General features: G+C 37.6%; 1 protein-coding gene across 27 annotated transcripts in view; it reads right to left on the bottom strand.

The window, feature by feature from the left end:
• Window positions 1-13,591, bottom strand: part of PEAK1 (pseudopodium enriched atypical kinase 1) — a 314,448-nt gene that overhangs the window by 226,112 nt on the left and 74,745 nt on the right. For 9 of the 27 annotated variants that reach the window (XM_086363934.1, XM_086363951.1, XM_086363948.1 and 6 more), the window contains one exon: window positions 12,712-12,833. The exons of the other annotated variants lie outside the window; for them this stretch is intronic. The gene's annotated coding sequence lies outside the window, so the exon portion shown is untranslated. The remainder of the gene's footprint in view (window positions 1-12,711; window positions 12,834-13,591) is intronic. 27 annotated transcript variants of the gene reach the window in all.

Below are 13,591 nucleotides of genomic sequence, written 5' to 3'. Positions count from 1 at the left end.
TGGTCTGATATTCCCATCTCTTGAAGACTTTTCCAAAGTTTGTTGTGATCCACACAGTCAAAGGCTTCCATGTAGGCAATAAAGCAGAAGTAGATATTTTTCTGGAACTCTCTTGCTTTTTCTATGATCCAATGGATGTTGGCAATTTGATCTCTGGTTCTTCTGCCTTTTCTAAATCTAACTTGAACATCTGGAAGTTCTCGATTCACGTACTGTTGAAACCTGGCTTGGAGAATTTTGAGCATTACTTTGCTAGTGTGTGAGATGAGTGCAATTTTGTGGTAGTTTGAACATTCTTTGACATTATTTCTTTGGGATTGCAATGAAAACTGACCTTTTCCAGTCCTGTGGCCACTGCTGAGTTTTCCAAATTTGCTGGCGTATTGAGTGCAACACTTTCACAGCATTATCTTTTAGGATTTGAAATAGTTCAAGTGGAATTCCATCACCTCCACTAACTTTGTTTGTAGTGATGCTTCCTAAGGCCCATTTGACTTTGCATTCCAGGATGTCTGGCTCTAGTTGAGTGATCACACCATGCTGATTATCTGAGTCATGAAGATCTTTTTTGTATAGTTCTTCTGTGTATTCTTGCCACCTCTTCTTAACATCTTCTTGTTAGGTCCATACCATTTCTGTCCTTTATAGTGCCCATCTTGGTGTCAGATTGGCCCAAAGTCCCAACCCACTAATTATATGGTTGATGTTTCTGGTGAGCAGGCCCCATCCTAAAGTCACCAAAAGGTACACCATGAACTGGCACATCAACATAACAAAAGCACATCTTATTCACTTAAAAACTAAGATAATACCCTCACTATAGGAGAATCTTCTCTTATTTTTTAATAAAATATGAGAGCAGAGTTTAATGACACATACTTTTAGCTTCATAAGAGGCCAGTGGTATAACAGGAATGAAAGAAAGGGAGTATTATTAGAGGACAACTTTCAAGGGGAGTACACTTCACAACTAGCTCAGATTGGAAATCATATCAAATAAGAGTTATCAAAAAGAATCAAAAGAAACCAATGTCACATTTGCCAACATTGAGGCTTATGTCAATATAAAGCCCAGAACTGGCATATTGTTAATATAAAACCCATTTAAATCCATTTTTAAATGGATACATTGGTTACAGCACATAACAATGGTTAAGGTGTATAATGATCAAATGGAATCCATACTGAATGAATTAAGAGTAGAAGAGTGAACTGGAAAGGAAACCAAGTTGTAGTCTTTATAAAACCTGGTCCTTTCCACAGAGTTAAATGAAGGAGTAACGACTCAAAAACTATGCCACAAACCAAAGCATTGAGGGTTAAAAATTATATTTTATAGAATTGTCTCTTTCTTCACCAACATCAATAAATAAGTTACTAAATCTACCTTTTTGGCATAATAAAGTCATTTCAATAGAACTAAAAGTGCTACAGTTTCAATGTCAACTCTTCTGAAAATAAATGTTGCTGCCATGCCTCAGAATCCAAATTGCACCAGCAGGTCATTACTCTGTTCTATTCTGTTGACACATTTTAACTCATTTTATAAAGCAAGAATTTATTTCTGTTCTAAAATCCTGGGGAAAAAAAAATGTTTATGGGAAGGCAATTTCATTTTGCTAGGTTGACAGTGACAGTCCCTTGGGGGAGAGGCCAACTCAAGCAGGACTGAAGCAGCTGTTAGGAGCCAATTTTCCTACCTGTTAATTGCTTTTGTGACTAGGCTGCACCAGCTCAGACACCCACCTGACAAGCAGTAGATAAATCGAAATAGTCATATCTCAGAGTTTGAAAATTAAAAGGCTTTCTCCTTTCTGAAAGAATTTAACTAGGGAACAGAACAGCATAGGAAGTGAAAAACATCAAATGCACAGAAACATTAATTGCAAAAAAACACTAATGGCAAAAATAATTAGCACCTTCCTGATTACCAAAAAAAAAAAAAGAGGAAAATGTTTTTTAAAAAATTTTATAAATAGCCAATAGAAAAAGCATTCATTTGGTCATTCAAAAAATATTTACTGGAATAACTACTACGGCAGACACTGTTCCAGGTGCTGTGGATACAGCATTAAACAAAACAGAATATCTATGTCCCCATCAGAGGAGATACACAAGAAATAAATATCAGCTAGTCATTAGGTACTAAGAAGAAAACAAAGCCATTTAACAGTGTTAGAGAAACACTAATTTTCAGTGAGTTGTTAAGGAAAACCTCTTTGAGGAAGGAACATTTAAGCTGAGACTTAAATGAAAAGAAAGATAAAGCCACACAAGTCTGAAGGAAAACCATTCCCCACAGTGGGATAACTGCAGAAGTCCCTGAAGCTAGACTGACTTTATAGAACAGAAAAGAAGGCTGATGTGACTAGAGTTTCACGAATAGGGTTAAGAATGGCAACAGATAAGGTCTCCTCAAAATGCCACAGTCATTTCAAAGTCATCAGTTGGGAAGATAAAAATAAAACTGTGACCAATGAGCTATTCATAGGAATTCTCTTTTGGACTAGTAATGACCACCCAGAAACTTTCAATACAAAATGAAGAGAAACATGAGTTAAGGAATGTCCCAAGGGCAAAGGTTTCTCAATCAGAAAGGATCAACATCAGAGTCCTAGCTGAATCAGTGTTTCAGTCACCAACTTCACTTTCACTGTTCACTTTCATGCATTGGAGAAGGAAATGGCAACCCACTCCAGTGTTCTTGCCTGGAGAATCCCAGGGACGGGGGAGCCTGGTGGGCTGCCATCTATGGGGTCGCACAGAGTCGGACATGACTGAAACGACGCAGCAGCAGCAGCAGCAGCAGCAAGTGCAATAAGGCTCCAAGTAAGATCAATATCTAGTGCTGGCATGTTAAAACATAGAACTCATAAATGAACTCTAGACAGAAATGAATGTTTCTGGACATGCTTTTCCTAATTCCTGCCAGATCTACTTATTTCAGATAGTTCAGAAACTTTTTAAAATTTAAATATAAACAATGGATATGATAAAACATAACCCACCTAAAATAGAAATTTTAGAGAAATTTGCCATGGGGTAATGTTCTTTCTAGAATCACAAATTAGGATTTTAAAAACAAAAACATTTCATAAGTAATTAAATCAACTGTTTTCCTTCTACAGAAAGCACAGATATAAGTTTACAAGCATCATAATATTAAACAATGCTATGTCTTAAAAATAAAATACATGTATTAAAATAGAACCCATCTTATTTGAAGGACAACCTATATTTTCCAGCACTGAAGGATTCCCAGATAACACTGCACTGTTGTATAACGCCAACAAGACTTTTTGTATGGTGCTATAATGTAAAAATTGCCAAATTATGCTTACTGCTATTGAATAGGCACATCTCTCTATAAAAGCACTTTGGTAAGGCTCTATGCATTTTGAGAAACAAGAATAGAAAAATAATGGAGATCAAAAGCTCGCTTTAGATGATGTATGTGGCAAAGCATCCTCACTAAGCCACATGCTAGTAAAAAAAAAGAACACTGGCATCAGAAACTGGAATCCCATCTCTAACACTAAACTGAACCTCAGTTTTCCTTATCAGTAAAATGAGAATATCACCTACTTTCACAAGATTGAGAGGAAGATTAACTGAAATGTAACAGGTGAAGATTAAAGGAATCCAGTCTTACAGGGTAATCACAATATCCATTAAATGAACAGGGGCAAGCACATGTTAAAAAAAGAGAGAGAGAGAGAAAGATTATTATAAATTATAGGTTGTAAGTGATGAATACAATGTAAATAGTACTCCTCCAGAATATACTGGCCAAACTCTTGTATTTTACCTATAAAGAAACAGAAGCTCAGGGAATTTGAATGACCAGCCTGAAGTTAAAAAGCAGGCAGAAAAGGGGCTAAAATCTTACTTAACTACTAAAGGTGGCATGTGTTTTATAGAGCCCTTTCACAAACCAGATCTAATTGATCTTCACTATGAGGTGGTTAATCTGGCTCATGAGAAAATCCAAAGCACCAAAGTCAGCCAGTGAGTTAGTGATGGAACCATGTGTAAAACCTGGGACACTGAATACTGCTTCTCTTAAAACAGAGACTGAGTCTTTCTTACTCATAACTTGACTAACAGAAAAAACTGTCTTAGCAAGCAATCACACTGTCGTATTCAGTTAATAATTATGTTTAAAGTCATACTACAAAGACATAAATGTTTCCATTCTCTACTTAACAGAATCAGCCTTTTAACATTAAAATACTCAAATCAAAGACAAATTTTTTGACATATTTCCCAAACTAAAACCTCAGTAGATACTGGTCTAGGGCATAGCACCAAGAATAATTTTTATCCTGTTTGTTCATAGATTATTTAAACAGGACAGCTGGGTTAGTGAGTTGCTGAATATTTTATCATAATCAAGCAGTATGTTGTTTCTATCATTAATGACTCCAATACTCACATTCTTAAAAATTACTTAAGCAATCCTATAAATTGTTCTTTATTTTATGTAAGATTTTGTAGTTACCCCTTAGGTCAATCAACTCTTGTATTTAAAGATGATTCACATCTGCAAAATAATCATGTTACAAATATTGCATTACTATGCAGCTGAAGGGACAGACAGGCTGGGAAACTGATTAAAAGGGCTCAATGGAGATGAGCCAATTGAAAATACAGCATCTAAATAACAATCACATTTACATGTTTCTGAACGTTGTTAAAAATATATAAATTTGCTTGATATTCCAAATTCTTGCTTTTAAAAGGATCAAGCTCTGAAGGAAGATTTCTAGGTTTAAAAGAGGACATGGCACAGCAATGGAGGAGGTCAGAGCTCAGTCTTCATGATGGTTTTCAGATCACTTGTGCAAATAAGAACATGTTAGCTGGGCTCCAAACAGGTTTGTACTCAAAACCACTTTCAAAGATGTGAAAATAAAGGACCATGTGCATCAAAGTAATTTCTGAGTTTTGCAACTAATAACTGGCAATACTGCTTTTTGGGTGAGTGAGAAAAGAGAACCATTAAATTAATATACAAATGAGCAGCAATCACTCACACTATTTTCCCATGAATGAGAGAAGAATACATAATTTGGGTGGGGATCAAGCACTTGAAGTAGTTATGGCCAGAGACTACCATCAAATTAACTGCTTAGCTCAGTTCATAACATTTCACTTCGACCCATCAAGGACTGTCATCCAAAAGGCACAGTCTGAATGTAGAAGAGTAAGCCTTCTGATAAACTGAGATTGTGCTTACACCCTAAGGTATGTTGCTTGTCTGTCTTCTGAGCAATTTTAAAACTACATTTGATAATAACACAATTTTGAATCCCTTTTACCCTAGTGCTAATTTTATAGTATATTTTTTAGGTAGACAAACCATTAAGTAAATGTGTTAGAGATTCAATTGAAAAAACAAGGCCCCAGCTTGTGAAAAAGCAACAGTACAGATAATACTGACTCCCATAGCTTTCTTAGCTAGAGACATAGCTAGGAATTGTGATCACACGATTCAGAAAGATCATGCTGAAGCATCTTATGGATTAATACAGATAAACTCTGTACAGCCCATTTTGTTCTGCCTTAAAATTATCTAAAATCGATCATTTGAAATTGACTGTTATGCAGTATGATCAATTATTGAAATACTCCATTTCTCAATCACCTTCATTATGCAGTTTACTGCAAACACAGTCCTCTAGAGCTATTCACAATGTGTTCCACTAATTACAGTCTTCATTCAGCACACATTTATTAAGCACTTATTGTGTACTACACACTATTAGTACAGGAAATAGCTTGCTGCATCAAATTAGCTCCTGCCTTTAGAAGCAGAGGGCATGGCTTACAGAAAAGCAATTATTACATAAGGCAACAAGTACTATAAAAGTAATGTGTACAAATCACAACAGAAATATAGAAGGGGAAGGACTGAATTCTTCCTTGGGAAGGGAAGAAAGGCTTGTCAGACTATATTTTAACAGAGACTTACAGGATGAGTAGGGACTTCCCAGGTGGTGCTAGTGATAAAGAACCCACCTGCCAATGCAGGAGACACAAGAGATGTGGGTTTGATCCTTGGGTTGGGAAGATCCCCTGGAGGAGAGCATGGCAACCCACTCCAGTATTCTTGCCTGGAGAATCCCATGGACAGAGGAGCCTGATGGGCTACAGTCCTTAGGGTTGCAAAGAGCTAGACACAACTGAAGTGACTTAGCACAGGAGTTTGGTAAATATACTAGAGATTGTTCATGAGGAAAGGGGAGTAGGACAGACCTATAGCATATGCAAAGTTGCATAAGTAAAAAAGAGGACGTGTTTGTCAGGGCAACAACAGAGCTCACTAACAGTGAAAGTAAGCAATGACCAGAACAGGGCACAAAGGATCTTCAACAATGTTGAAGCCATGTTAGGAGTTCAGCCTTTATCTCAATAAAAGTGTGAAGCACTAAAAAGTTTCAAGCAGGGATGTGATAATGATTTTGGTTTTAAAGAAATCCCCTGGCCATACAACAAAAGGAAGGAATAAACTTGGAGGCAATCAAGTCTAGTAGATTTATTAAAAGATCATTAAATTCACTACTGCCTTTAGAACAAGGCAATAGGATTTGGCCCTTGTGTGGCCACACACATCTCTCTCCATGCAATGAGCAGAGAAAAGGGCCAAAAGGAAGTGTTACCTTACTGGGTCTCACCCTAACAGACTACTTTCTTTTTTTTTTTTTTTTTTAATTTTTCTAATTTTATTTTATTTTTAAACTTAACATAATTGTATTAGTTTTGCCAAATATCAAAATGAATCCGCCACAGGTATACATGTGTTCCCCATCCCGAACCCTCCTCCCTCCTCCCTCCCCATACCATCCCTCTGGGCCGTCCCAGTGCACCAGCCCCAAGCATCCAGCATCGTGCATCGAACCTGGACTGGCAACTCGTTTCCTACATGATATTTCACATGTTTCAATGCCACTCTCCCAAATCTTCCCACCCTCTCCCTCTCCCACAGAGTCCATAAGACTGTTCTATACATCAGTGTCTCTTTTGCTGTCTCGTAGACCGGGTTATTGTTACCATCTTTCTAAATTCCATATATATGCGTTAGTATACTGTATTGGTGTTTTTCCTTCTGGCTTACTTCACTCTGTATAATAGCCTCCAGTTTCATCCACCTCATTAGAACTGATTCAAATGTATTCTTTTTAATGGCTGAGTAATACTCCATTGTGTATATGTACCACAGCTTTCTTATCCATTCATCTGCTGATGGACATCTAGGTTGCTTCCATGTCTTGGCTATTATAAACAGTGCTGCGATGAACATTGGGGTACACGTGTCTCTTTCCCTTCTGGTTTCCTCAGTGTGTATGCCCAGCAGTGGGATTACTGGATCATAAGGCAGTTCTATTTCCAGTTTTTTAAGGAATCTCCACTCTGTTCTCCATAGTGGCTGTACTAGTTTGCATTCCCACCAACAGTGTAAGAGGGTTCCCTTTTCTCCACACCCTCTCCAGCATTTATTATTTGTAGACTTTTGGATCGCAGCCATTCTGACTGGTGTGAAATGGTACCTCATAGTCGTTTTGATTTGCATTTCTCTGATAATGAGTGATGTTGAGCATCTTTTCATGTGTTTGTTAGCCATCTGTATGTCTTCTTTGGAGAAGTGTCTATTTAGTTCTTTGGCCCATTTTTTGATTGGGTCGTTTATTTTTCTGGAGTTGAGCTGTAGGAGTTGCTTGTATATTTTTGAGATTAGTTGTTTGTCGGTTGCTTCATTTGCTATTATTTTCTCCCATTCTGAAGGCTGTCTTTTCACCTTGCTAATAGTTTCCTTTGATGTGCAGAAGCTTTTAAGGTTAATTAGGTCCCATTTGTTCATTTTTGCTTTTATTTCCAATATTCTGGGAGGTGGGTCATAGAGGATCCTGCTGTGATGTATGTCGGAGAGTGTTTTGCCTATGTTCTCCTCTAGGAGTTTTATAGTTTCTGGTCTTACGTTTAGATCTTTAATCCATTTTGAGTTTATTTTTGTGTATGGTGTTAGAAAGTGGTCTAGTTTCATTCTTTTACAAGTGGTTGACCAGATTTCCCAGCACCACTTGTTAAAGAGATTGTCTTTAATCCATTGTATATTCTTGCCTCCTTTGTCAAAGATAAGGTGTCCATATGTGCATGGATTTATCTCTGGGCTTTCTATTTTATTCCATTGATCAATATTTCTGTCTTTGTGCCAGTACCATACTGTCTTGATAACTGTGGCTTTGTAGTAGAGCCTGAAGTCAGGTAGGTTGATTCCTCCAGTTCCATTCTTCTTTCTCAAGATCGCTTTGGCTATTCGAGGTTTTTTGTATTTCCATACAAATTGTGAAATTATTTGTTCTAGCTCTGTGAAGAATACTGTTGGTAGCTTGATAGGGATTGCGTTGAATCTATAAATTGCTTTGGGTAGTATACTCATTTTCACTATATTGATGCTTCCAATCCATGGACATGGTATATTTCTCCATCTATTAGTGTCCTCTTTGATTTCTTTCACCAGTGTTTTATAGTTTTCTATATATAGGTCTTTAGTTTCTTTAGGTAGATATATTCCTAAGTATTTTATTCTTTCCGTTGCAATGGTGAATGGAATTGTTTCCTTAATTTCTCTTTCTGTTTTCTCATTATTAGTGTATAGGAATGCAAGGGATTTCTGTGTGTTGATTTTATATCCTGCAACTTTACTATAGTCATTGATTATTTCTAGTAATTTTCTGGTACAGTCTTTAGGGTTTTCTATGTAGAGGATCATGTCATCTGCAAATAGTGAGAGTTTTACTTCTTCTTTTCCAATTTGGATTCCTTTTATTTCTTTTTCTGCTCTGATTGCTGTGGCCAAAACTTCCAAAACTATGTTGAATAGTAATGGTGAAAGTGGGCACCCTTGTCTTGTTCCTGACTTTAGAGGAAATGCTTTCAATTTTTCACCATTGAGGATAATGTTTGCTGTGGGTTTGTCATATATAGCTTTTATTATGTTGAGGTATGTTCCTTCTATTCCTGCTTTCTGGAGAGTTTTTATCATAAATGGATGTTGAATTTTGTCAAAGGCTTTCTCTAACAGACTACTTTCAACTGACCTGGAATCCCAGAACTCCTAGCTCAAATGGCAGAGTCCATTTCCAGGACAGGTCCTCATGTAGGTATGTGCAACCCTAAACTAAGCGCTAAGTTGCTCCAGTCATGTCTGATTCTTTGTGACCCTATGGACTATAGCCCGCCAGGCTCCTCTGTCCATGGGAATCTCCAGGTAAGAATACTGGAGAGGGTTGCTGTGCCCTCCTCCAGGGGATCTTCCCAAACCAGGGATCGAACCAGTGTCTTTTATGTCTCTTACACTGGGTTCTTCATCACTAGAGCCACCTGGGAAGCCCACCCTAAGTCTGAAAGGTAGCCAAAGGGCAATTGCTATGGGAAGATGGGGGCCGTAGAGAAAGCTTAGACTTTATCACAATTTTGGTAAATACATACGTATGTATATTGATATATATTTATGTATATATATCATATTTATAATATTAAACAGAAATATAAACATTTAAGAAATATCTTATATGGTAAAGTATATATATAATGTATACAATATTTAACAATATTGTATATATTATATGTAATATGGCAAATTTGCTTACTCCTTGCAAGGAAAGTTATGAGCAACCTAGATAGCATATTCAAAAGCAGAGACATTACTTTGCCAACAAAGGTTCGTCTAGTCAAGGCTATGGTTTTTCCTGTGGTCATGAATGGATGTGAGAGTTGGACTGTGAAGAAGGCTGAGCGCCAAAGAACTGATGCTTTTGAACTGTGGTGTTGGAGAAGACTCTTGAGAGTCCCTTGGACTGCAAGGAGATCCAACCAGTCCATTCTGAAGGAGATCAGCCCTGGGATTTCTTTGGAAGGAATGATGCTAAAGCTGAAACTCCAGCACTTTGGCCACCTCATGCAAAGAGTTGCCTCATTGGAAAAGACTCTGATGCTGGGAGGGATTGGGGGCAGGAGGAGAAGGGGACAACAGAGGATGAGATGGCTGGATGGCATCACTGACTCGATGGACGTGAGTCTGAGTGAACTCCAGGAGTTGGTGATGGACAGGGAGGCCTGGCGTGCTGCGATTCATGGGGTGGCAAAGAGTCGGACACGACTGAGCGACTGAACTGAACTGAACTGACCACGGATATTTGTGCCTAGAAACCTAAGTGTTTTTATGATATATACTCCTGACCGGAAATTTTATTTTTTTAAATGTTTTAGAGAAGATCTGAAGTAATTCTTCGACAGAGAAAAAATGTGCCCCCCTTAAGACAGACATACTAAATTCAGGATCAACTTACTAGAAAAGTCAAAGCAATGAGAAGATAGGTAAATCAACCACATATTGGATAAGAAGCTAGTGAAAAAAAAAGAAAAATCATTTAGTGAAGAATCAATGTGTGGCTAAAGGCAGATATTTCTTATCCACAAATGAGCTATCGTGTTGCACAGCTTTTCTTATTGAACAGAGATGCATTGCCCTCACATTAAATAAAGAACTCTGAGCAATACACTGTAGCAAGCATCTGTTGGCTAATGACAAAGAAAACCAGAGACCTTTTGAGGCCAATTTCCATCCAGCTGTAAGCATGGAAGCAGCAAACACACATACTTCTTTTCAATACCAACCCCACTGGACAGCTATATGTAAAAGAATGAAATCAGAACATTTCCTAACACCATACACAAAAATAAATTCAAAATGGATTAAAGACCTAAATATAAGGTCGGGAACTATAAAGCTCTTAAAGGAAAACATAGGCAGAACACTGTTTGACATAAATTGCAGCAAGATCCTCTTTGACCCACCTCCTAGGGTAATGGAAATAAAAACAAAAACAAACAAATGGGACCTAATTAAACTTAAAAGCTTTTCCACAGCAAAGGAAACTATAAACAAGATGAAAAGACAACCCTTAGAATGGGAGAAAATAATTGCAAATGAAGCAACTGACAAAGGATTAATCTCTAAAATATACAAGGAGCTCATGCAGCTCAGTATCAGAAAAACAAATGACCCAATCAAAAAGTGAGCAAAAGACCTAAACAGACATTTCTCCAAAGACATACAGATGCCCAACAGACACATGAAAAGATGCTTAACATCACTCATTAGAGAAATGCAAATCAAAACTCACACTGGTCAGAATGGCCATCAAAAAATCTACAAACAATACATACTGAAAAGGATGTGGAGAAAAGGGAACCCTCTTGTACTGCTGGTGGGAATGTAAATTGATACAGCCACTGTGGAGAACAGTATGGAGATTCCTTAAAATAAATAGGAATAAAACTATCACATGACTCAGCAATTCCAGAGTATACTGCGCATATACCTTAAGAAAACCAGAACTGAAAAAGACACAGGTACCCCAATGTTCACTGCAGCACTATTTACAATAGCTAGGACACGGAAACAACCTAGATGTCCACTGACAGGTGAACAGATTAAATGGAATATTATTTGGCCATTAAACGGAATTAATTTGAGTCAGTTCTAATGAGGCGGATGAACCTAAAACCTGTTGCACAGAGTGAAAGAGATAAACCAAATTTCGTATATTAACACATATATATGGAATCTAGAAAAATGGTACTGATGAACCATTTTCAGGGCAGGAATAGAGATGCAGACATATAAAATGGACTTACGGACACAGCAGGGGAAGGAGAGGGTGGGATGAATTGAGAGTAGCACTGAAACATATATATTACCATATATAAAATAGAAAGCTAGCAGGAAGTTGCTACATAACACAGGGAGCTCAACCTGGTGCTCTGTGACAACCTAAGGGGTAGGATAGGGGTGAGAGGGAAGTTCAAGAGAGAGGGGATACATGTATACTTATAGCTGATTCATGCTGATGTTTGGCAGAAGGTAACACAACACTGCAAAGCAATTATCCTTCAATTAAAAATAAAAGCGCATAATTAAAAAATAAACAATTTTTTAAAAATCAGCCTCAAAAAGCTATGAAAAAGAAGCTTCTAAGCTTTCATGTCATTTTGTGTCAAAGGCATTCCAAATATTAATTATATATACTAAATAAGACACTTAAAGTTAACCGTAAACAAGCAGATATCAAAATATAAAACTGCATTTTATTCTCATTCTACCTTTCTCTGTATCCATATCCACGGTAAAGAGAACTGGCCTATGGAAAACACTAAAGAAGACTGTAAACTAGGCAAAGTTTGTCTTCTGAAGTTATCAATTGCATTATAAGTTACTTTTTTTCTGTCTCTATTTCACTTTTTCTATTTTACTTTTTCTTCCTCTCCAACATTTTTCATATTTTCCAGGATCTCTGCTGTAACCGTCTTTCTGAGGTGTGCTTTGGCCTCCCTTGCTCTGGTGTTGAATTTATTTTACCCATATTTTTCTCAGTGTCAGATGACCTGATAAAGAACAACACCTACAAACATCCGTAACTCCTTTCCTTTTGCCTCTCCTTCTGTCCAAGACTAATGCTTTCATGTAACCCCTAGACCACACCCTTTCTTGCCTTCTCAGAAATCTTTTAAATTTTATAGTATTCGATTTTCTCTCTTCACTTTCTTAGTGTCTTTCCCTCATTACAAAAACACATTTTTTGTATTCCTAAAAAACAATAAAACCTTTAGCTTAAAAGGTAAATAAAGCTACTATATGGAACTTACCCTATCGTGTCCTCCCTTTAGCCTTTGCCCTCAAGCAAATTCACTCCCTGGTCCACAGCAACATGTCTTCTGCTGACACCATTATATTAATCCCAGGGTTCTTAACCTAGGGTTTGTAGGGTCTGTGGATAGAATTCAGAAGACTCAAGAACTTGGGGGGCAAAATAAATCACTTCTTTATTTTCTACAACCTCTAAAATTACTAATATATACTGCATTTATAAATTTACTAAATTACTATGAGCCTTCCCCTATCAAATCCCATGGATGGAGAAGCTGTCCATACTGTAGGCTACAGTCCACGGGGTCGCGAAGAGTTGGACACGACTGAGCGACTTCACTTCACTTCACTTTCACTATATCTTGTGTAGTATGTTAAACAAGCACATATTACTCTACACAATTCATTTGGTAATGGTTGCTATTGTTCTTTAGTTGCTAAGCTGTGTCCGACTCTTTTGTGACCCCGTGGCCTGTAGCCTGCCAGGTCCTCCGTCCAAGGGATTTCCCAGGCCAAGAATACTGGATTAGCCATCTGCTTCTCCAAGCATCTTCCCAATCCAGAGGTCAAACCCACATCTCCTGCGTTGGCAGACAGGTTCATTACCATTAAGTCACTAGGGAAGCTCTTGGTAATAATATGGTCATATAATTGCTTTCCTTTGTAATCCTACATATTTTATCCATCTGTGGCAAACTGTATTTCCCGAATACACTACAAAAATATCTCCCATTTCACATGCTTTTCTATGATGTAAACATGCCACTTCCCTATAAAGAAGTAGAGCCTGGGACTTCCCTGGCTGCACAGTGATTAAGACTCCTCGCTTCTACTGCACAGGGCACAGATTCAATCCCTGGTTGGGGAACTAAGATTCCT

Source organism: Bos grunniens, chromosome 21, assembly GCF_055505025.1.
Source record: "Bos grunniens cultivar Pamir isolate PY7600 chromosome 21, Bosgru_T2T1.0, whole genome shotgun sequence".
Taxonomy (NCBI): Eukaryota; Metazoa; Chordata; class Mammalia; order Artiodactyla; family Bovidae; genus Bos; species Bos grunniens.
Note: the sequence above shows the minus strand (reverse complement) of the source record. Positions and strands in the feature narration are given on the sequence as shown.